The sequence below is a fragment of the Bubalus kerabau genome, chromosome X (assembly GCF_029407905.1).
Source record: "Bubalus kerabau isolate K-KA32 ecotype Philippines breed swamp buffalo chromosome X, PCC_UOA_SB_1v2, whole genome shotgun sequence".
NCBI lineage: Eukaryota > Metazoa > Chordata > Mammalia > Artiodactyla > Bovidae > Bubalus > Bubalus kerabau.
The window spans coordinates 16,201,705-16,223,412 of record NC_073647.1 but is presented as its reverse complement, the minus strand read 5'-3'; the positions used below and the strand labels follow the sequence as shown (position 1 = coordinate 16,223,412).

General features: G+C 39.4%; 1 pseudogene; it reads left to right on the top strand.

Moving 5' to 3' along the window:
• Positions 1 to 886: 886 nt before the first annotated feature.
• Positions 887 to 2,712, top strand: LOC129639564 (actin-related protein T2-like; annotated as a pseudogene).
• The last annotated feature ends 18,996 nt before the right edge of the window (positions 2,713 to 21,708 follow it).

Here is a 21,708-nt window from a genome sequence, read left to right as displayed (position 1 = left end):
TGGTATCCATGTTTTCAGTGGGTGAATTATACGGGATGTGAAATTTATTTCAATAAATAAGTTTTTTTAATATATAAATTTATTTTAATTGGAGGTTAATTACTTTGCAATATTGTATTGGTTTTGCCATACATCAACATGAATCTGCCACAGGTATACATGTGTTCCCCATCCTAAACCCCCCCTCCCTCCTCCCTCCCCGTACTATCCCTCTTGCTTGGGACTGGTGCACTGAGATGACCCAGAAAATATAAGTTTTAAAAATAATTGTAAGGATGGAGAAAAAGACAAATGTACTCAGTACCTATTGGAACTGAGTTGCAGGCATCCCCACTGAGATATAGACCTATATCTGGTGCTTAGTTTCTCCCCGACCCAAGGGAAAGGCATTTTAATCATTTCAGAAACAGTGACTAAATGGAGCAGAGAAATCAGTTCTCTTGACCAAGTCCATGGCTTGGTAGTTTCACTTGGTACTAAAGCCAGGTCTCTGTTTCATGTTCACAGACTTATCAAAGCTGTTCATAGATACAATTTGCCTTCTTCTGCTTCATGCTTTACCAAGCAGGGAAGTTTTGTGGCTCAGAGACCCCAGGCTTAAATACCCTGTGATGTTCTCTGAGGACAATTGTTGCATTGGCTGGGTTATTACACAGTGGGTAATTATCACAGAGATCACCTCAGCAAGCCCTGGGATGCCTGAAAGGGGACAAGATTCATGGGTTGAGGACTCTATGCACAGGCAACAGCCTGCTAGCTCCACCTGAGTGATGACTTGAGAACTTGGGAATCCTGTGGCTGTTTAAATTCCAAGCAGTGCCTATTGTCTCACAAAATGGCTAAGTGTTCTTTATTTTGTTGAGGTTTGAAACAGCATGCTGTTGACATGTTCAAATCATATATATTAGATATTCCAGCCTATAATTTTTGACAATGAATCTGGACTCTCCAAAGTAGGCCAGTCTGGAAAGACTGGATGCCATTATCTCCTTATCTCTCTGGTAGGGCATCCAAAATTTAAAATCTCTTTGACAGGAGATAATCAGAAAAAGTACTTTGTAGGGGAAGAAGGCTTGTGGAAGTATGAAACCTTGCATTTGTACTACCCTAGAAAGTTATGACCAACCTAGATGGCATATTAAAAAGCAGAGACATTACTTCTCCAACAGAGGTCCATCTAGTCAAAGCTATGGTTTTTCCAGTAGTCATGTATGGATGAGAGATTTGGACTGTGAAAAAAGCTGAGCACCGAAGAATTGATGCTTTTGAGCTGTGGCACTGGAGAAGACTCTTGAGAGTCCCTTGGACTGCAAGAAGATCCAACCAGTCCATCCTAAAGAGATCAGTCCTGGGTGTTCATTGGAGGGACTGATGTTGAAGGTGAAACTCCAATACTTTGGCCACCTCATGCGAAGAGTTGACTCATTGGAAAAGACCCTGATGCTGGGAGGGATTGGGGGCAGGAGGAGAAGGGGATGACAGAGGATGAGATGGCTGGATGGCATCACTGACTAGATGGACATGAGTTTGAGTGGACTCCGGGACTCGGTGATCGACAGGGAGGCCTGGCGTGCTGCGATTCATGGGGTCACAAAGAGTCGGACACGACTGAATAACTGAACTGAAATGATTGAATTTGAACTGGTAAGGGGATGAAATGACATGGAGAAACCCTGGAAGTAACGTTTTGAGTGGGAACTGGGAATAAAACCCTTTCAATGACTGTGCTCATGACTGAGCCCTCCTTGAATCCAAGAGAGACTCAAGAGAAGACAACAGAAGTGAAATTTGAGATCTTCAATGTGCCTGCTTTCTGCCTGTCCAAACACACGATTGTAGCATTCTATGCCTCTGCCTCTGTCACGGGCCTAGTGGTGGACAGTGGGGATGGGATCATTTGCACTGTCCCCATCTTTGAGGGTTACTCCCTGCCTCATGCTGTCACAAAGCTCTACATAGCAGGGAAGGACATCACAGAGCACCTCACCAGACTCCTTACTTGTTCATTGTTGTTGTTCAGTCACTAAATCATGTCCTACTCTTTGTGACTCCATGAACAGCAGCACGCCAGGCTGCCCTGTCCTTCATTATCTCCTGGAGTTTGCTCAAACTCATATCCATTGAGTCAGCAATGCCATCTGACTATCTTATCCTCTGTTGTCCCCTTCTCATCTTGCCCTCAAACCTTACCAGCATCAGAATCTTTTCCAATGACTCGGCGCTTTGCATCAGGTGTCCAAAGTATTGGAGCCTCAGCTTTAGCATCAGTCCTTCCAGTGAATTTTCAGGGTTGATTTCCTTTAAGATTGACTGGTGTGATCTCCTTGCTGTCCAAGGGACTCTCAAGAGTCTTCTCCAGCACCAGTTTGAAAGCATCAATTCTTTGTACTAGCCTTCTTTATAGTCCAACTCTCACATCCATACATGACTAATGGAAAAATCATAGCTTTGGCTATATGGATCTTTGTTGACAAAGTGATGTCTGTGCTTTCTAATACACGGTCTAGTCTTGTCATAGCTATTATTCCAAGGAGCAAGTGTCTTAATTTCATGGATACAGTCACAGTTCACATTGATTTTGGAATCCAAGAAAGGAAATCTGACACTGTTTTCACATTTTCCATATCTATTTGCCATGAAGTGATGGGACTGGCTGCCATGATCTTCCTTTTTTGAATGTTGAGTTTTTTTTTTTTTTTAATCTTCAGATGAATACACATTTATTTACACCTTGGGCATTCTAGAGATTATATTGTACAGTCACTCTGTAACTAACTTCATAGTATATATCTTTTTTTTTAATTTAAATTTATTTATTTTAATTGGAGGCTAATTACTTTACAATATTGTATTGGTTATGCTACACATCAACATGAATCTGCCACGGGCGTACACGTGTTCCCCATCCTGAACCCCCTCCCACCTCCCTCTCCGTACCATCCCTTTGGGTCATCCCAGTGCCCCAGCCCCAAGGATCCTGTATCGAACCTGGACTGGCGATTCATTTCTTATATGATATTATACATGTTTCCATGACATTCCCCCAAATCATCCAACACTCTCCCTCACCTACAGAGTCCAAAAGACTGTTCTATACATTTGTGTCTCTTTTGCAGTCTCACATACAGGGTTATCATTACCAAATTTCTAAATTCCATATATATATGCATTAGTATACCATATTGGTGTTTTTCTTTCTGGCTTACTTCACTCTGTATAATAGGCTCCAGTTTCATCCACCTCATTAGAACTGATTCAAATGTATTCTTTTTCATGGCTGAGTAGTACTCCATTGTGTATATGTACCACAGCTTTCTTATCCATTCACCTGCTGATGGACATCTAGGTTGCTTCCATGTCCTGGCTATTATAAACAGTGCTGTGATGAACACTGCAGTGCACGTGTCTCTTTAATTCTGGTTTCCTCAGTGTGTATGCCCAGCAGTGGGATTGCTGGGTCATAAGGCAGTTCTATTTCCAGTTTTTTTAAGAAATCTCCACACTGTTCTCCATAGTGGCTGTACTAGTTTGCATTCCCACCAACAGTGTAAGAGGGTTCCCTTTTCTCCACACCCTCTCCAGCATTTATTGCTTGTAGACTTCTGGATAGAAGCCATTCTGACTGGCGTGAAATGGTACCTCATCGTGGTTTTGATTTGCATTTCTCTGATAATGAGTGATGTTGAGCATCTTTTTCATGTGTTTGTTAGCCATCTGTATGTCTTCTTTGGAGAAATGTCTGTTTAGTTCTTTGGCCCATTTTTTGATTGGGTCATTTATTTTTCTGGAATTGAGCTGCAAGAGTTGCTTGTATATTTTTGAGATTGGTTGTTTGTCAGTTGCTTCATTTGCTATTATTTTCTCCCATTCTGAAGGCTGTCTTTTCACCTTGCTTAGAGTTTCCTTTGTTGTGCAGAAGCTTTTAATTTTAATTAGGTCCCATTTGTTTATTTTTGCTTTTATTTCCAATATTCTGGGAAGTGGGTCATAGAGGATCCTGCTGTGATTATGTCGGAGAGAGTTTTGCCTATGTTCTCCTCTAAGAGTTTTATACTTTCTGGTCTTACGTTTAGATCTTTAATGCATTTTGAGTTTATTTTTGTGTATGGTGTTAGAAAGTGTTCTAGTTTCATTCTTTTACAAGTGGTTGACCAGTTTTCCCAGTACCACTTGTTAAAGAGATTGTCTTTTCTCCATTGTATATTCTTGCCTCCTTTGTCAAAGGTAAAGTGTCCATAGGTGCGTGGGTTTATCTCTGGGCTCTCTATTTTGTTCCATTGATCTATATTTTTGTCTTTGTGCCAGTACCATACTGTCTTGATGACTGTGGCTTTGTAGTAGAGCCTGAAGTCAGGCAGGTTGAATCCTCCAGTTCCTTTCTTGTTTCTCAAGATTGCTTTCACTATTCGAGGTTTTTTTGTATTGCCATACAAATTATGAAATTATTTGTTCTAGCTCTGTGAAAAATATCATTGGTAGCTTGATAGGGATTGCATTGAATCTATAGATTGCTTTGGGTAGTATACTCATTTTCCCTATACTGACTCTTCTGATCCATGAGCTTGGTATATTTCTCCATCTATTAGTGTCCCCTTTGATTTCTTTCACCAGTGTTTTATAGTTTTCTATATATAGGTCTTAAGTTTCTTTAGGTAGATAAATTCCTAAGTATTTTATTCTTTTCGTTGCAATGGTGAATGGATTTATTTCCTTAATTTCTCTTTCTATTTTCTCATTATTAGTGTATAGGAATGCAAGGGATTTCTCTGTGTTGATTTTATATCCTGCAACTTTACTATATTCATTGATTAGCTCTAGTAATTCCCTGGTGGAGTCTTTAGGGTTTTCTATGTAGAGGATCATGTCATCTGCAAACAATGAGAGTTTTACTTCTTCTTTTCCAATTTGGATTCCTTTTATTTCTTTTTCTGCTCTGATTGCTGTGGCCAGAACTTCCAAAACTATGTTGAATAGTAGTGAAAGTGTGCACCCTTGTCTTGTTCCAGACTTTAGGGGAAATGCTTTCAATTTCTCACCTTTGAGGATAATGTTTGCTGTGGGTTTGTCATGCTGCTGCTGCTGCTAAGTTGCTTCAGTTGTGTCCGACTCTGTGCGACCCCATAGACGGCAGCCCACCAGGCTCTGCCGTCCCTGGGATTCTCCAGGCAAGAACACTGGAGTGGGTTGCCATTTCCTTCTCCAATGCATGAAAAGTGAAAGTGAAGTCGCCCAGTCGTGTCCGACTTTTAGCGACCCCATGGATTGCAGTCTACCAGGCTCCTCTGTCCATGGGATTTTCCAGGCAAGAGTACTGGAGTGGGGGTACCATTGCCTTCTCCAGGTTTGTCATATATAGCTTTTGTTATGTTGAGGTGTGGTACTTCTATTTCTGCTTTCTGGAGAGTTTTTATCATAAATGGATGTTGAATTTTGTCAAAGGCTTTCTCTACATCTATTGAGATAATCATATGGCTTTTATGTGTATTACATTGATTGATTTGTGGGTGTTGAAGAATCCTTGCATCCCTGTGATAAAGCCCACTTGGTCATGGTGTATGATCTTTTTAATGTGTTGTTGGATTCTGATGGCTAGAATTTTGTTAAGGATTTTTGCATCTATGTTCATCAGTGATATTGGCCTGTAGTTTTCTTTTTTGTGGCATCTTTGTCTGGTTTTGGTATTAGGGTGATGGTGGCCTCATAGAATGAGTTTGGAAGTTTACTTTCCTCTGCAATTTTCTGGAAGAGTTTGAGTAGGATATGTGTTAGCTCTTCTCTAAATTTTTGGTAGAATTCAGCTGTGAAGCCGTCTGGACCTGGGCTTTTGTTTGTTGGAAGATTTCTGATTACAGTTTCAATTTCCGTGATTGCAATGTTCTGTTACGATTTTCTATTTCTTCCTGGTTCAGTTTTGGAAAGTTGTACTTTTTTAAGAATTTGCCCACTTTTTCCAAGTTGTCCATTTTATTGTCATATAATTGCAGATAGTAGTCTCTTATGATGCTTTGTATTTCTGTGTTGTCTGTTGTGATCTCTCCATTTTCATTTCTAATTTTATTGATTTGATTTTTCTCCCATTGTTTTTTGATGAGTCTGGCTAATGGTTTGTCAATTTTATTTATACTTTCAAAGAAGCAGCTTTTGGCTTTGTTGATTTTTTCTATGGTCTCTTTTGTTACTTTTGCATTTATTTCTGCCCTGATTTTTAAGATTTCTTTCCTTCTACTAACCCTGGGGTTCTTCATTTCTTCCTTTTCTAGTTGCTTTAGGTGTAGAGTTAGGTTATTTATTTGATTTTTTTCTTGTTTCTCGATGTAAGCCTGTATTGCTATGAACCTTCCCCTTAGCACTGCTTTTACAGTGTTCTACAGGTTTTGGGTTGTTGTGTCTTCATTTTCATTTGTTTCTATGCATATTTTGATTTTGTTTTATTTCTTCTGTGATTTGTTGGTTATTCAGCAGTGTGTTGTTCAGCCTCCATATGTTGGAATTTTTAATAGTTTTTGTCCTGTAACTGAGATCTAGTCTTACTGCATTGTGGTCAGAAAAGATGCTTGGAATGATTTCAATTTTTTGAATTTACCAAGGCTAGATTTATGGCTCAGGATGTGATCTATCCTGGAGAAGTTTCCGTGTGAGCTTGAGAAAACGGTGAAATTCATTGTTTGGGGGTAAAATGTCCTATAGATATCAATTTGGTCTAGCTGGTCTATTGTATCATTTAAAGTTTGTGTTTCCTTGTTAATTTTCTGTTTATTTGATCTATTCATAGGTGTGAATAGGGTAATAAAATCTCCCACTATTATTGTGTTATTGTTAATTTCCCCTTTCATACTTGTTAGCATTTGTCTTACATATTATTGTGCTCCTATGTTGGGTGCATATATATTTATAATTGTTATATCTTTTTCTTGGATTGATCATTTGATCATTATGCAGTATCCATCTTTGTCTCTTTTCACAGCCTTTGTTTTAAGGTCTATTTTATCTGATATGAGTATTGCTCCTCCTGCTTTCTTTTGGTCTCTATTTGCATGGAATATCTTTTTCCAGCCCTTCACTTTCAGTCTGTATGTGTCCCCTGTTTTGAGGTGGGTCTCTTGTAGACAACATATATAGGGGTCTTGTTTTTTTATCCATTCAGCCTGTCTTTGTCTTTTGGTTGGAGCATTTAACCCATTTATGTTTAAGGTAATTATTGATAAGTATGATCCTGTTGCCATTTACTTTATTGTTTTGGGTTTGAATTTATACACCCTTTTTGTATTTCCTGTCTAGAGAAGATCCTTTAGCATTTGTTGGAGAGCTGGTTTGGTGGTGCTTAATTCTCTCACCAAATTCTTTTTGCTTGTCTGTAAAGCTTTTTATTTCTCCTTCGTACTTGAATGAGGTCCTTGCTGGGTACAGTAATCTGGGCTGTAGGTTATTTTCTTTCATCACTTTAAGTATGTCCTGCCATTTCCTCCTGCCCTGATGAGTTTCTATTGAAAGAACAGCTGTTATCCTTATGGGAATCCCCTTGTGTGTTATTTGTTGTTTTTCCCTTGCTGCTTTTAATATATGTTCTTTGTGTCTGACCTTTGTTAATTTGATTAATATGTGTCTTGGGGTGTTTCACCTTGGGTTTATCCTGTTTGGGACTCTCTGAGTTTCTGGGACATGGGTGATTATTTCCTTCCTCTTTTTAAGGAAGTTTTCAACTATTAGCTCCTCAAGTATTTTCTCATGGCCTTTCTTTTTGTCTTCTTCTTCTGGGACTCCTATGATTTGAATGTTAGGGTGTTTAATATTGTCCTGGTTGTCTCTGAGATTGTCCTCCTTTCTTTTAATTCGTTTTTCTTTTTTCCTCTCTGATTCATTTATTTCTACCATTCTATCTTCTACTTCACTAGTCCTATCGTCTGCCTCCCTTATTCTACTATTTGTTGCCTCCAGAGTGTTTTTGATCTCATTTATTGCATTGTTCACTATATACTGACTCTTTTTTATTTCTTCTAGGTCCTTGTTAAACCTGTCTTTCATCTTCTCAATCCTTGTTTCCAGGCTATTTATCTGTAGCTCCATTTTGATTTCAAGATTTTGGATCATTTTCACTATCATTATTTGGAATTCTTTATCAGGTAGATTCCCTATCTTTTCCTCTTTTGTTTGGCTTGGTGGGCATTTATCCTGTTACTTTACCTGCTGGATATTCCTCTGTCTCTTCATGTTGTTTATATTGCTGTGTTTGTGGTGGCCTTTCTGTATTCTGGCAGTTTGTTGAGTCCTCTTAATTGTGGAGTTTCCTCTCTGTGGGTGGGGTTGTACGGGTGGCTTTTCAAGGTTTCCTGGTTAAGGAAGTTTGTGTCGGTCTTCTGGTGGGTGGTGCTGGATTTCTTCTCTCTGGAGTGCAATAAAGTGTCCAGTAATGAGTTATGAGATGTCAATGGGTTTGGAGTGACTTTGGGCAGCCTGTATATTGAAGCTCAGGGCTGTGTTCCTGTGTTGCTGGAGAATTTGTGTGGTATGTCTTGCTCTGGAACTTGTTGGCCCTTGGATGGTGGTTGGTTTCAGTGTAGGTATGGAGGCTTTTGATGAGCTCCTGTCAATTAATGTTCCCTGGCGTTAGGAGTTCTCTGGTGTTATCAGGATTTGGACTTAAGCCACCTGCTTCTGGTTTTCAGTCTTATTTTTACAGTAGTCTCAAGACTTCTCCATCTATACAGCACTGTTGATAAAACATCTAGGTTAAAGATGAAAAGTTTCTCCACAGTGAGGGACACCCAGAGAGGTTCAAAGATTTACATGGAGAAGAGAAGAGGGAGGAGGGTGTTAGAGGTGACCCGAATGAGATGAGGTGGAATCAAAAGAGGAGAGAGCAAGCTAGCTAGTAATCACTTCCTTATGTGTGCTCCACAGCCTGGACCACTCAGAGATATTCACGGAGTTATACAGAGAAGAGAAGATGGAGGAAGGAAATAGAGGTGGCCAGGAGGATAAAGGCAGGAATCAAAAGGAGAGAGACAGATCCAGTCAGTAATCCATTCCTTAAGTGTTCTCCACCATCTGGAACACACAAAGAGATTCACCGAGTTGGGTAGAGAAGAGAAGGGGGAGGGAGGAGATAGAGGCGACCTGGTGGAGAAAAAGGAGAATCCAAATGGGGAGAGAGCAATCAGGCCAGCGATCTCGCTCCCAAGTAAAAATGGTAATGAAGATTGGGTTCTTAAAGGTACAAAATTGATAACAAATACCAAAAAGCAAAGATTAAAAATCTAGAGTAGAGGTTGGATTTTCAAAAATACAACATTGAAGAAAAAAAGGTCACAAAAATTATAAATATATATATATATGTATATGAAGTTTTCTTTAAAAAATAGGGTCTCTTTTTTTTTGTAAAGTGATAGTAGGTTATAAAAATGAAAATTAAAGGAGTAATAGAGGACTTCAAAATTTAAAAAAAAATTAAAAAAAGAGAATGATAGTAAAAATAGTAAAAATATATCTAGGACTTTCTCTGGTGGTGGTGTGGGCAGTGTGGGGTCAGTTCATTTTCGGATAGTTCCTTGGCCTGGCTTATATTTCTCAAGATCTATAGGCCCCTTCCTATGTAGTCGGTACTAACTACAGGGTTGTTTTTTTTTTTTTTTTTTTAATTTTATTTTATTTTTTAAACTTTACATAATTGTATTAGTTTTGCCAAATATCAAAATGAATCCGCCACAGGTATACATGTGTTCCCCATCCTGAACCCTCCTCCCTCCTCCCTCCCCACACCATCCCTCTGGGTTGTCCCAGTGCACCAGCCCCAAGCATCCAGTATCGTGCATCGAACCTGGACTGGCAACTCGTTTCATACATGATATTTTACATGTTTCAATGCCATTCTCCCAAATCTTCCCACCCTCTTCCTCTCTCTCAGAGTCCATAAGACTGTTCTATACATCAGTGTCTCTTTTGCTGTCTCGTACACAGGGTTATTGTTACCATCTTTCTAAATTCCATATATATGCGTTAGTATACTGTATTGATGTTTTTCTTTCTGGCTTACTTCACTCTGTATAATAGGTTCCAGTTTCATCCACCTCATTAGAACTGATTCAAATGTATTCTTTTTAATGGCTGAGTAATACTCCATTGTGTATATGTACCACAGCTTTCTTATCCATTCATCTGCTGATGGACATCTAGGTTTCTTCCATGTCCTGGCTATTATAAACAGTGCTGCGATGAACATCGGGGTACACGTGTCTCTTTCCCTTCTGGTTTCCTCCGTGTGTATGCCCAGCAGTGGGATTGCTGGATCATAAGGGAGTTCTATTTCCAGTTTTTTAAGGAATCTCCACACTGTTCTCCATAGTATCTACTTTATCTGTCACTTCCAAGGCGGTTCCCTCTGTTTTAGCTTCTTCTGTTTGCTGGTCTCTTCATTGTCTGATTTCCGCCCTGACACAAGGGGGTGGTGGTGGACACTTTTTTAGGCTCACTTGTTCAGTCGCACTGTGGGGAGGGAGGGACACTGCAAACAAAAAACACTGGCATGTGCTCGCATGTCTCAGCCACACTGGGCCTGCCCCTGCTCACGGCATATATGCCCTCCCTGCCCACACTGCTCAGGCTCTAGGTTGCTCACCGGGAACCATCAGAGGCCAGCCCTGGGCTGCACGCACCTCCCAGGTCTAAGCTGCTCAGGTTCAGGCACTTGGGTAGTCCTCAGAGGTGCAGACTCGGGTGGGCCTGAGTTTTGTGCCCTTCCCAGGTCCGAGCAGCTCAGGTGATGAGGTGTTTGGCATGCGTGGTTGCTGTGACTTATCGCCTCCCCCATTCCTTCCTCTCAGTTTTCTGGGTGTACAACCAGTGCACCTTCTCAGGTGGATGTTGACCATCCAGAACCCCAAGAAGTCTTAGTTAGCAAAGAAGCCTGCTTGCAGTTTTGTAGATAATGCCTCTCTGGGGCTGAGATTGCCCCCTTCTGGCTCTGGCTGCCTGTCACCAGAGGGGGATGGTCTGCAGCCGGCTAGCTTTGTTCAGTCCTTTGTTCTGTGAGCGGGCCTGGTGATTTCTTAGTTAGGGCTTTTCACGTGGTAGCTATCCCACAGTCTGGTTTGCTAGCCCAAGTTAGTTCCCTCAGATTGCCCTTGGGGTGCTCAGGCCTGGTCCTTACTCTAAGCAATGCAGCCCGTGCCTCCCTGCCCAGCCCCCCACTTTCTAGTGGTGGTTGCAGGCGTCTGTGCTGCTTCTCCACTGGGGGAGTTACATTTAGGCACGTAATCTGTGTGTTTTAATTATTTATTTATTTTTCCTCCCACTTATGTTGCCCTCTATGATTCCAAGGCTAGCCACAGACTCGGCAGTGAGAGTGTTTCCTGGTGTTTAGAAACCTCTCTCTTTTTAAGACTCCCTTCCCGGGACGGGGCTCCGTCCCTACCACTTTTGTCTCTTTTTTTGTCTTTTATATTTTTCCATACCTTCTTTCGAAGACACTGGGCTGCTTTTCTGGGTGCCTGGTGTCCTCTGCCGGCATTCAGAAGTTGTTTTGTGGAATTTACTCAGCGTTTAAATGTTCTTTTGATGAATTTGTGGGGGAGAAAGTGGTCTCCCCATCCTATTCCTCTGCCATCTTAGGGCCGCCCCTCCCTGAATGTTGAGTTTTAAGCCAGCTTTTTCACTCTCCTCTTTCATTTTCATCAAGAGGCTCTTTAGTTCCTCTCCACTTTCTACCATTAAAGTGGTATCATCTGCATATTTGAGGTTGTTGATATTTCTCTTGGAAATCTTGATTCCAGCTTGTGATTCATTCAGCGTTTTCCAAGATGTACTCTGCATATAAATTAAATAAGCAGCATGACAATATGCCTTTATGTACTCCTTTCTCAATATGGAACCAGTCCATTGCTCTATGTCTGGTTCTAAATATTTTTTCTTGACATGTATGGGTTTCTTGGATGCAAGGTAAGATTGTCTGGTATTTCCATCTCTTTAAGAATTTTCCAGTTTATTGTGATCCACACAGTCAATGGTTGTAGCATAGTCAATGAAGCAGAGATAGATGTTTTTTTTGAATTCCTGTGCTTTCCCTACAATCCAACAAATATTGGTAATTTGGTCTCTGGTTCCTCTGACTTTTCTAAATCCAGCTTGTATATCTGGAAGTTCTTGGTTCACATACATTTAAAGTCTAGATTGAAGAATTTTGAGAGTTACTTTGCTAGTGAAATAAGCACAATTTTACAGTACTTTGCACATTATTTAGCATGGTACTTTTGGGGGATTAGAATAAAAACTGACTCCTGTGGCCACAGCTGAGTTTTCTAAATTTACTGACATATTGAGTGCAGCACTTTAACAGCCTTATCTAAGGATTTGAAACCTCAGCTGAAATTCCATCACCTCCACTGGCTTTGTTCATAGCAATGCTTCCTTAGGTCCACTTAACTTCATATTCCAGGATATCTGACTCTAGATGAGTGACCATGCCATCGTTTTTACCAGGATAATTATCATATTTTCTGTATAGTTTTTCTGTGTTTTCTTGAAACCTCTTCTTCATATCTTCTGTTTCTGTTAGGTCCATACCATTTCTGTCCTTTATTGTGCCTATCTTTGATTGAAATGTTCCCTTGATATCTCCAATTTTCTCAAAGAGATCTCTAATCTTTCCCATTCTATTATTTTCCTCTCTTTCTTTGCATTGTTCACTTAAGAAGGCTTTATTATCCCTCCTTGCTATTCTCTGGAACTCTGCTTTTAGTTGGTATATCTTTCCCTTTCTCCCTTATCTTTCACTTCTCTTCTTTTCTCAGCTATTTGTAAGGCCTCCTCAGACGACCACTCTGCTTTTAGTTGGTATATCTTTCCCTTTCTCCCTTATCTTTCACTTCTCTTCTTTTCTCAGCTATTTGTAAGGCCTCCTCAGACGACCATTTTGCTTTATTTCCTTTCTTTTTCTTTGTGATGGTTTTGGTCACCACTTCCTGTACAATGTTCTGAACCTCCATCCATAGTTCTTTAGGCACTCCTTCTACCAGATCTAATCCCTTGAGTATATTCATCACCTCTACTGTATAATCATAAGAAAATTGATTTATATCATACCTGAATGGCCTAGTGATTTTCCCTACTTTCTTCAATTTAAACCTGAATTTTGCAATAAGGGATCATGATCTGAGGCACAGTCAGTTCACAGTTGTGTTTCTGCTGACTGTGTAGAGTGTCTCCATCTTCAGCTGCAAAGAATATACTCAATCTCATTTCATTGTTAACCATCTGGTGATGTCCGTATGTAGAATTATCTCCTGTGTTGTTGGAAGAGGGTGTTGGCTATGATCAGTGCATTCTCTTGACCAAACTCTGTGAGTTTGTGCCTTGCTTCATTTTGTATTCCAAGGCAAAACTTGCCTGTTTTTCCAGGGTATCTCTTGACTTCTTACTTTCACGTTCCAGTCCTCTATGATAAAAAGGACATTTTTTTTTTTTATTAGTTCTAGAAGGTCTTAGGTCTTCATAGAATTGGTCAGCTTCAGCTTCTTCAGCAATAGTGTTTGGGGGCATAGACTTGGCTTACTGTGATGTTCAATGGTTTGTCTTGGAAATGAAATGAGATCATTCTGTCATTTTTGAGATTTCACCCAAGTACTGACTTTGACAATAAAGGTCTGTCTAGTCAAGGCTATGGTTTTTCCAGTGGTCATGTATGGATGTGAGAGTTGGACTATAAATAGAGCTGAGCACCGAAGAATTGATGCTTTAGAACTGTGGTGTTGGAGAAGACTCTTGAGATTCCCTTGGACTGCAAGGAGATCCAACCAGTCCATTCTGAAGGAGATCAGCCCTGGGATTTCTTTGGAAGGAATGGTGCTAAAGCTGAAACTCCAGTACTTTGGCTGCCTCATGCGAAGAGTTGACTCATTGGAAAAGGCTCTGATGCTGGGAGGGACTGGGGGCTGGAGGAAAAGGGGATGACAGAGGATGAGATGGCTGGATGGCATCACCGACTCTACGGACGTGAGTTTGAGTGAACTCCGGGAGTTGGTGATGGACAGGGAGGCCTGGTGTGCTGCGATTCATGGGGTCACAAGGAGTCAGATATGACTGAGTGACTGAACTGAACTGAACTGAACTGATATGGCTTTATTTCTAGATTTTCTCTTGCATTCCGTTGTACTGTATGTCTATTTCTATGCCAGTACCATATTGTTTTGATTACTTTAGCTTTGTGAAAGACTATAAAATGTAAGTTCTTCAACTTCTATGAAAATATTGGGCTCTAAATTAAATTAGCAAGTATTCCTTACTTATCTGTTTTTGGAAGAGTATGAGTACAATTGGTGTTAATTTCTTTTTAAATGTCTGATAAAAATTCAACAATGAAACCATATGTTTCATGGATATTTTGTTGGATTTTTTTGAATTAATAAAGTATTTTAGAACAATTTTATGTTCATAGCAAAAATAAGTGGAAATTAGAGAGTTTTCACATATTCCCTGTTTCCCAAACTTCACCCACACACAACCTCCCCAACTATTGATACTCTGCACAACAATGGTATATTTGCTATATCAGTGAACCTACACTGAAACATTATTGTCTGTCAAAGTCCATAATTTACATAAAGTTTCACTCGGTGTAAATTCTATGAATTTTGACAAATACAAATATGTAGATAATTATCAACCATTTTAATATCACACAGAATATTTTTGGTGCCCTAAAAACTTCTATGCTCTGTCTATTCATTCCTCCATCCCCACTATATCCTGGGAACTACTAGTCTTTTTACTTCCTTCATAGTTTGCCTTTTTTAGAATGTTGTATATTTAGAATTACATACGATGAAATCTTTTCCAAATGACTTCTTCCAGTTAGTAATGTGCATTTGTTTTCTTCATGTCTTTTCATTGGTTGAGAACTCATTTATTTTTAGCACTAAATACTACTTCATTTTCTGAGTATAGCACAGTTTATCCATTCACCTGCTGAAAGATGTTTGGTTGCTCATATGTTTAGGCTGTTATGAATTAAGCGTTTATAAACATTCATGTGCAGGTTTTTGTGTGGTTATAAGTTATCAACTCCTTTAGGTAAATACCAGGGAGTGAGATTGCTGGATATTATGCTAAGAATATGTTAATTTTGTAAAAACCTAATATTTTGCATTTGTACAAGTAACAAATGAGAGTTCTGTTGGTCCATATTCTTGCCAGATTTGATCTTGTCAGTATTTTTTTTTTTGGCCCTTCTGATAAGCATGCAGGAGTATCTCATTGTTGCTTTAATGTGTACTTTCTGGATGACTTATATAAGGAGCATCATTTCATATGGTCACTTGGCATCTATATATCTTTTATCAGGTGTGTCTCTCAGGTCTTTGCCCATTTTTAAATTTAGTTGTTTGTTTTCTTATTGCTAAGTTACTTGCACATCTTGGATAATAGTCATTATCAGATATGTGTTTTGCAAATATTTTCTACCTGTCTGTGTCTTCTCATTCTCTTGACATTGTCTTTCACAGAATAGAAGTTTTAACATTAATGAACATTTAACATTAATTTAGCTTTAATTATTTCTTTGTGAATCTTGTCTTTGGTGTCATTTCTAAAAGTCATTGCCAAAACACGAATTTGTGAATTTTCAAGCTTTCATTCTGTTATTGATATTTTTGTTTCATTCTATTGTTTCTGGAAAGAACACTTTATATGATTTCAAACTATAAAATTTAATCAGAGTCATTATTTTTTGCCTAATATGTGGTTCAGTAGAATATCCCAGGTGAATTTGAGAACAATGTTTGTTCTGCTTTTTGACTGTCAACAGTTTGATCATAATGTATCTTGTTGCAAACCTCTGTGTTTATCTTACATGGAGTTCACAAAACTTCTCAAATGTATGTTTGTTGTTGTTTAGTTGCTAAGTCTTGTCTGACTCTTTTGCAACCCCATGGACTGTGGCCTGCCAGGCTCCTCTGACCACGGGATTTCTCAGGCAAGAATACTGGAGTGGGTTGCCATTTCCTTCTCCACGGGATCTTCCTGACCCAAGAATCGAACCTATTTCTCCTGCATTGGCAGGCAGATTCTTTACCACTGAGCCACCAGGTAATTTTAACATATTTGGAAGATTTTGGTCATTATTTCCTCAAAGAGCTTTTCTGACCCTCTTTCCTGTCATATACTCTCATTTTTTTTTTCTTTTTCATTGTCTAACTGGACAATTTTAATTAACCTAACTTTAAGCTCAATGATTCTTTTTTACCCTTCATTATCAAATATGCTGTTAAGCCATTTATTGATTTTTTTAAATTCAGTTATTTTAAGTTTCATTCCCAGAATTTCTTTTAAGTTTGATTTTTACCTTTGTTTACATTCTCCATTTGCTGACACATTATTTTGCTAATTTCTTTTGCTTCATCCATGATTTTCTTTTGTTCCAGCATAAAAATGTTTATTAAAGGTTTTGTCTAGTAATTCCAATGTCTGTGCTTCATCATGCACAGTTGCTCTTAATTTCTTCTATAAATGAGACATACATTCACATTTCTTTTCATGCCTCATAATTTTTTGTTCACAAGCAGGAAATTTGAAAACTGTAATGTAGTAATCCTGAAAATCAGATACTCCCTCCTCCTCTGGACTATTCTATTTCCTTGCTGTAAGTGGTGGTTGTTGTTCAGTTGCTCAGTCGTGTCTGACTCTTTGCAACCCCATGGACTGCAGCCCATCAGGTTTCCCTGTCCTTCATTGACTCCTGAAGTTTGCTCAAATTCTTGTTAATTGAATTGCTGATGCCATCCTACTATCTCATCCTCTGCTATCCCTTCTTCTCCTTCCTTTCCCAGCATGAGGGTCTTTTCCAATACTTAATTTTATAGTGGCTTTTCTCGACTACTCTTTTATAAAAAACTATATTTTTTGTTGTATGCATTCTCTGAAGTCTCTTTTCCTTTAACTATAGTCAGTTAGTGGTATGGTAAAGAATTCTTTAAATATATGAAGTCAACAAAAAGAAAGTATCTTGAAAATGCTTTTCAGTCTCTGAAGGTTGGCTCTCTATTGGAGCAAAGCCCCAATACATGGCCAAGTCCATTACAATTCTGCCTTAGTATTCCCTTCTGGCTCATGGTGATCCTCAAAAAAAGCTAGAGGTTAAAGTTTAGGGTCTTCTCAGTTCTTTTTGATGTGTGTCTTGCATGAGTATGTGTGTGACTTTCTAGATACTTTGTTATATCAGGAAATTTCAAGCCCTTATTCCCCAAAGTGACATTCTCCTGTTTTTCTACAAAGAGTTTTGGTATATCTGTTGCTTGTTTCAACTCTAATATCATGCACCAGGAATCACTGGCTTTTTTTAAATCTCCTTTTCACTATTTTTGATGAACATACTCTGCTTAGCTAATTTTCTGCCACGAGTAAGTTCTGACTTAGGTGAAACAAAAGCAAACATCTTGCATTATTCCTTGAGGAAAACCACAAATAGGTGAAGCAGAAAACACAATTACTTGAAAACAAGGTCCACTCTGGTACCTCATGAAACAGGTAACCTTTTCTGGGAATATGAACTGCCAACTTCAAGACAAGTTCCACACCAGGAATAGGATTGCTGCTGCTACTGCTGCTAAGTCGCTTCAGTCGTGTCCAACTCTGTGCGACCCCCTGGACTGCAGCCCACCAGGCTCCTCCGTCCGTGGGATTTTCCAGGCAAGAGTACTGGAGTGGGGTGCCATCGCCTTCTCTACTGCTGCTAAGTCACTTCAGTCATGTCCGACTCTGTGCGACCCCATAGACGGCAGCCCACCAGGCTCTGCCGTCCCTGGGATTCTCCAGGCAAGAACACTGGAGTGGGTTGCTATTTCCTTCTCCAAGACATGAAAGGGAAAAGTGAAAGTGAAGTCGCTCAGTCGTTTCCGACTCTTAGCGACCCCATGGACTGCAGCCTTCCAGGCTCCTCCGTCCATGGGATTTTCCAGGCAAGAGAACTGGAGTGGGGTGCCATATTGGGCAAGGCTAAATTAACACAAAGCTTTACTGCTCACTTCAAGACACCTTTAACTTGATTCAGTGTCTATTTGGAAGATGTAATCCTTTGACTGTTTTTCAGTATTTCAACAAAATTGATTCTGACAGTTTTTGCTCATTTGTTTTCAGTGTTTCTGTGGCGATATAGGTCCTTGGAATCTGTTACCTGCCATTTTTGCTTACATTACTGTTACAGTATTTTCATTTATAGCATTGATTTTTATTATTTCTAAGAGCTTCCTTCTCTTTGCTTTCATCTTTCATCTGTTCTTGCCTGTTGCCTATTTTTCATTAGCATTTTTAACATAGTAATCATAATTCTTTTAAATCTTCTTTCTAATAATTACCAGGTCTGTGTTATATCTGAGTTAGTTCTCTTGTTTGCTTTGTCTCTTCAGATATGTTTTTCTTTTTCTTCCTTTTGTTATGGCTTGTAATGTTCTCATTGAAAGCCATACATATCAATAGTAGGAGCTGAGGCGAATAGGCTGGTAGTGCAAAGATTTATGTTAATATGGCTAGAAGGTGAATTATGTTTGATGTAGATGTATGTGTAGATGTATGTGTAGATGTATGTGTAGATGACATAGAATTTAAATTCCTCTTGGGCTCCTGTTTTTGTCTCCTCTCATGATTTTTAGCTACCCTGAGGACTTCTCTTATTAGAGCATTTGCATCTAGTAGATCTTTATAGTCTAGCTTATTGATGTGGTGGGAAGATGTACAGGAGGGAAACTTTCTATTATCTTATGCTAAATCTCAGGTTTTAGTGCATGTGTCTCTGGACTGTAAACCTCACAAGTGTGTCTTCAGAGGTATGACTCTCCCCACTTTGATGAGACAAGAAACTAGAGAAAAATGACGTGAGAATAATGCTCTTCCCTCCTTTGGAATAAGGTTTTTTCCCTGTAGAGTTGTTCTTTGCTTTAAAAAAAAGTTTTTTGAAATATTTTACAAGGATTGTTTTTTCCATCCCTCTACCAGATACAAGAGAGGGAAAGCTTTCTTAGATTTTCACTGTGAGAACCTGGTGGTATTCCTTGAGGTAAAACCCACCAAAACTTGAGAGTCCCCTAAGGCCCTAACAACCACAATTTAAACATTTTTTTTCATGATAGTTTACATTGAGCCTTCAACAATCTGTAAAAATGACCACTTAGGTGTTCCAAAAAGTGTATACCTCCTGTAGCTTCTGCCTCAGGTAAGCAGATGTCAGTTGCAACTCTCTGGATATTTCTGTTTCTCCAGATTTGTTGTGATGGTTTGTCCTGCAAACTCAGTTCTTTGATAGGATCAAGAACACTCACTTATTTCAGTTTGTTTTATTTTTTTCTCGTTTCAAGGACTGGAGCAATTATTTAAAGCTCTTTACATAGTAGAGGTGAGACTGAAATGTATATGTGTGTGTGTGTGTGTGTGTGTGTACACACACACACACATATACACATACTGTCTTTCTTCTCTGTTCACTTTTGTTAGACCACTTGAGATTTTACTGCAAGTCAGTGTGGTTATGTTAAATATTTAATTTCAGGGATGTGAGTTCAGTGATACATATTTCCAATTCCTGAAAATAGTTGTCTCATATTTTGTCCACTTGTATAGTTGTTCAAAGTGAATGGGGAAAATAGAAAGCCCAGAGATAAAACCACGCACATATGGATACCTTATCTTTGACAAAGGAGGCAAGAATATACAATGGATTAAAGACAATCTCTTTAACAAGTGGTGCTGGGAAAACTGGTCAACCACTTGTAAAAGAATGAAACTAGAACACTTTCTAACACCATACACAAAAATAGACTCAAAATGGATTAAAGATCTCAATGTAAGACCAGAAACTATAAAACTCCTAGAGGAGAACATAGGCAAAACACTCTCCGACATACATCACAGCAGGATCCTCTATGACCCACTTCCCAGAATATTGGAAATAAAAGCAAAAATAAACAAATGGGACCTAATTAACCTTAAAAGCTTCTGCACAACAAAGGAAACTATTAGCAAGGTGAAAAGACAGCCTTCAGAATGGGAGAAGATAGTAGCAAATGAAGCAACTGACAAACAACTAATCTCAAAAATATACAAGCAACTCCTGCAGCTCAACTCCAGAAAAATAAATGACCCAATCAAAAAATGGGCCAAAGAACTAGACATTTCTCCAAAGAAGACATACAGATGGCTAACAAACACATGAAAAAATGCTCAACATCACTCATTATCAGAGAAATGCAAATCAAAACCACGATGAGGTACCATTTCACGCCAGTCAGAATGGCTGCGATCCAAAAGTCTACAAGCAATAAATGCTGGAGAGGGTGTGGAGAAAAGGGAACCCTCTTACACTGTTGGTGGGAATGCAAACTAGTACAGCCACTATGGAGAACAGTGTGGAGATTCCTTAAAAAACTGGAAATATAACTGCCTTATGATCCAGCAATCCCACTGCTGGGCATACACACTAAGGAAACCAGAAGGGAAAGAGACATGTGTACCCCAATGTTCATCGCAGCACTGTTTATAATAGCCAGGACATGGAAGCAACCTAGATGTCCATCAGCAGATGAATGGATAAGAAAGCTGTGGTACATATACACAATGGAGTATTACTCAGCCATTAAAAAGAATACATTTGAATCAGTTCTAATGAGGTGGATGAAACTGGAACCTATTATACAGAGTGAAGTAAGCCAGAAAGAAAAACATCAATACAGTATACTAACGCATATATATGGAATTTAGAAAGATGGTAACAATAACCCTGTGTATGAGACAGCAAAAGAGACACTGATGTATAGATCAGTCTTATGGACTCTGTGGGAGAGGGAGAGGGTGGGGAGATTTGGAAGAATGGCATTGAAACATGTAAAATATCATGTATGAAACGAGTCCCCAGTCCAGGTTCAATGCAGGATACTGGATGCTTGGGGCTGGTGCACTTGGACGACCCAGAGGGAGGGTATGGGGAGGGAGGAGGGAGGAGGGTTCAGGATGGGGAACACAGGTATACCTGTGGCGGATTCATTTTGATATTTGGCAAAACTAATACAATATTGTAAAGTTTAAAAATAAAATAAAATTAAAAAAAAGTGAATGGGGAAAGGAAGTCAAGTTTGGACCTATTATCCCATCATAAGCAGAACATATTTTCTTTGTTGAAATAACATCTTCATTGCTTCTATTACATTATTTTTTTCCTATCTCTCCTCTCTCTATTTTAAAAAAAATCCAAGTATAGGATTGCTTAACACCCTCTTACTATCTACAGCATGTACTTGATTGATCTTATCCATTCATCTGGCTTTAAATGCAATTTATATGCTATAGACTATGAAAATTTGGGCTTCCCTGGTGGCTCAGACCAGAGAAGGCAATGGCACCCCACTCCAGTAATCTTGCCTGGAAAATCCCATGGACGGAGGAGCCTGGTAGGCTGCAGTCCATGGGGTCACGAAGAGTTGGACATGACTGAGCAACTTCACTTTCACTTTTGACCTTCATGCATTGGAGGAGGAAATGGCAACCCACTCCAACATTCTTGCCTGGAGAATCCCAGGGACGACGGAGCCGTCTATGGGATTCTCCATATGGCTGCCATCTATGGGGTCGCACAGAGTCGGACACGACTGAAGCAACGCGGCAGCAGCAGCAGCAGCAGTGGCTCAGACAGTAAAGATTCTGCCTGAAATGCGAGAGATCAGTGTTCAGATCCTGGGT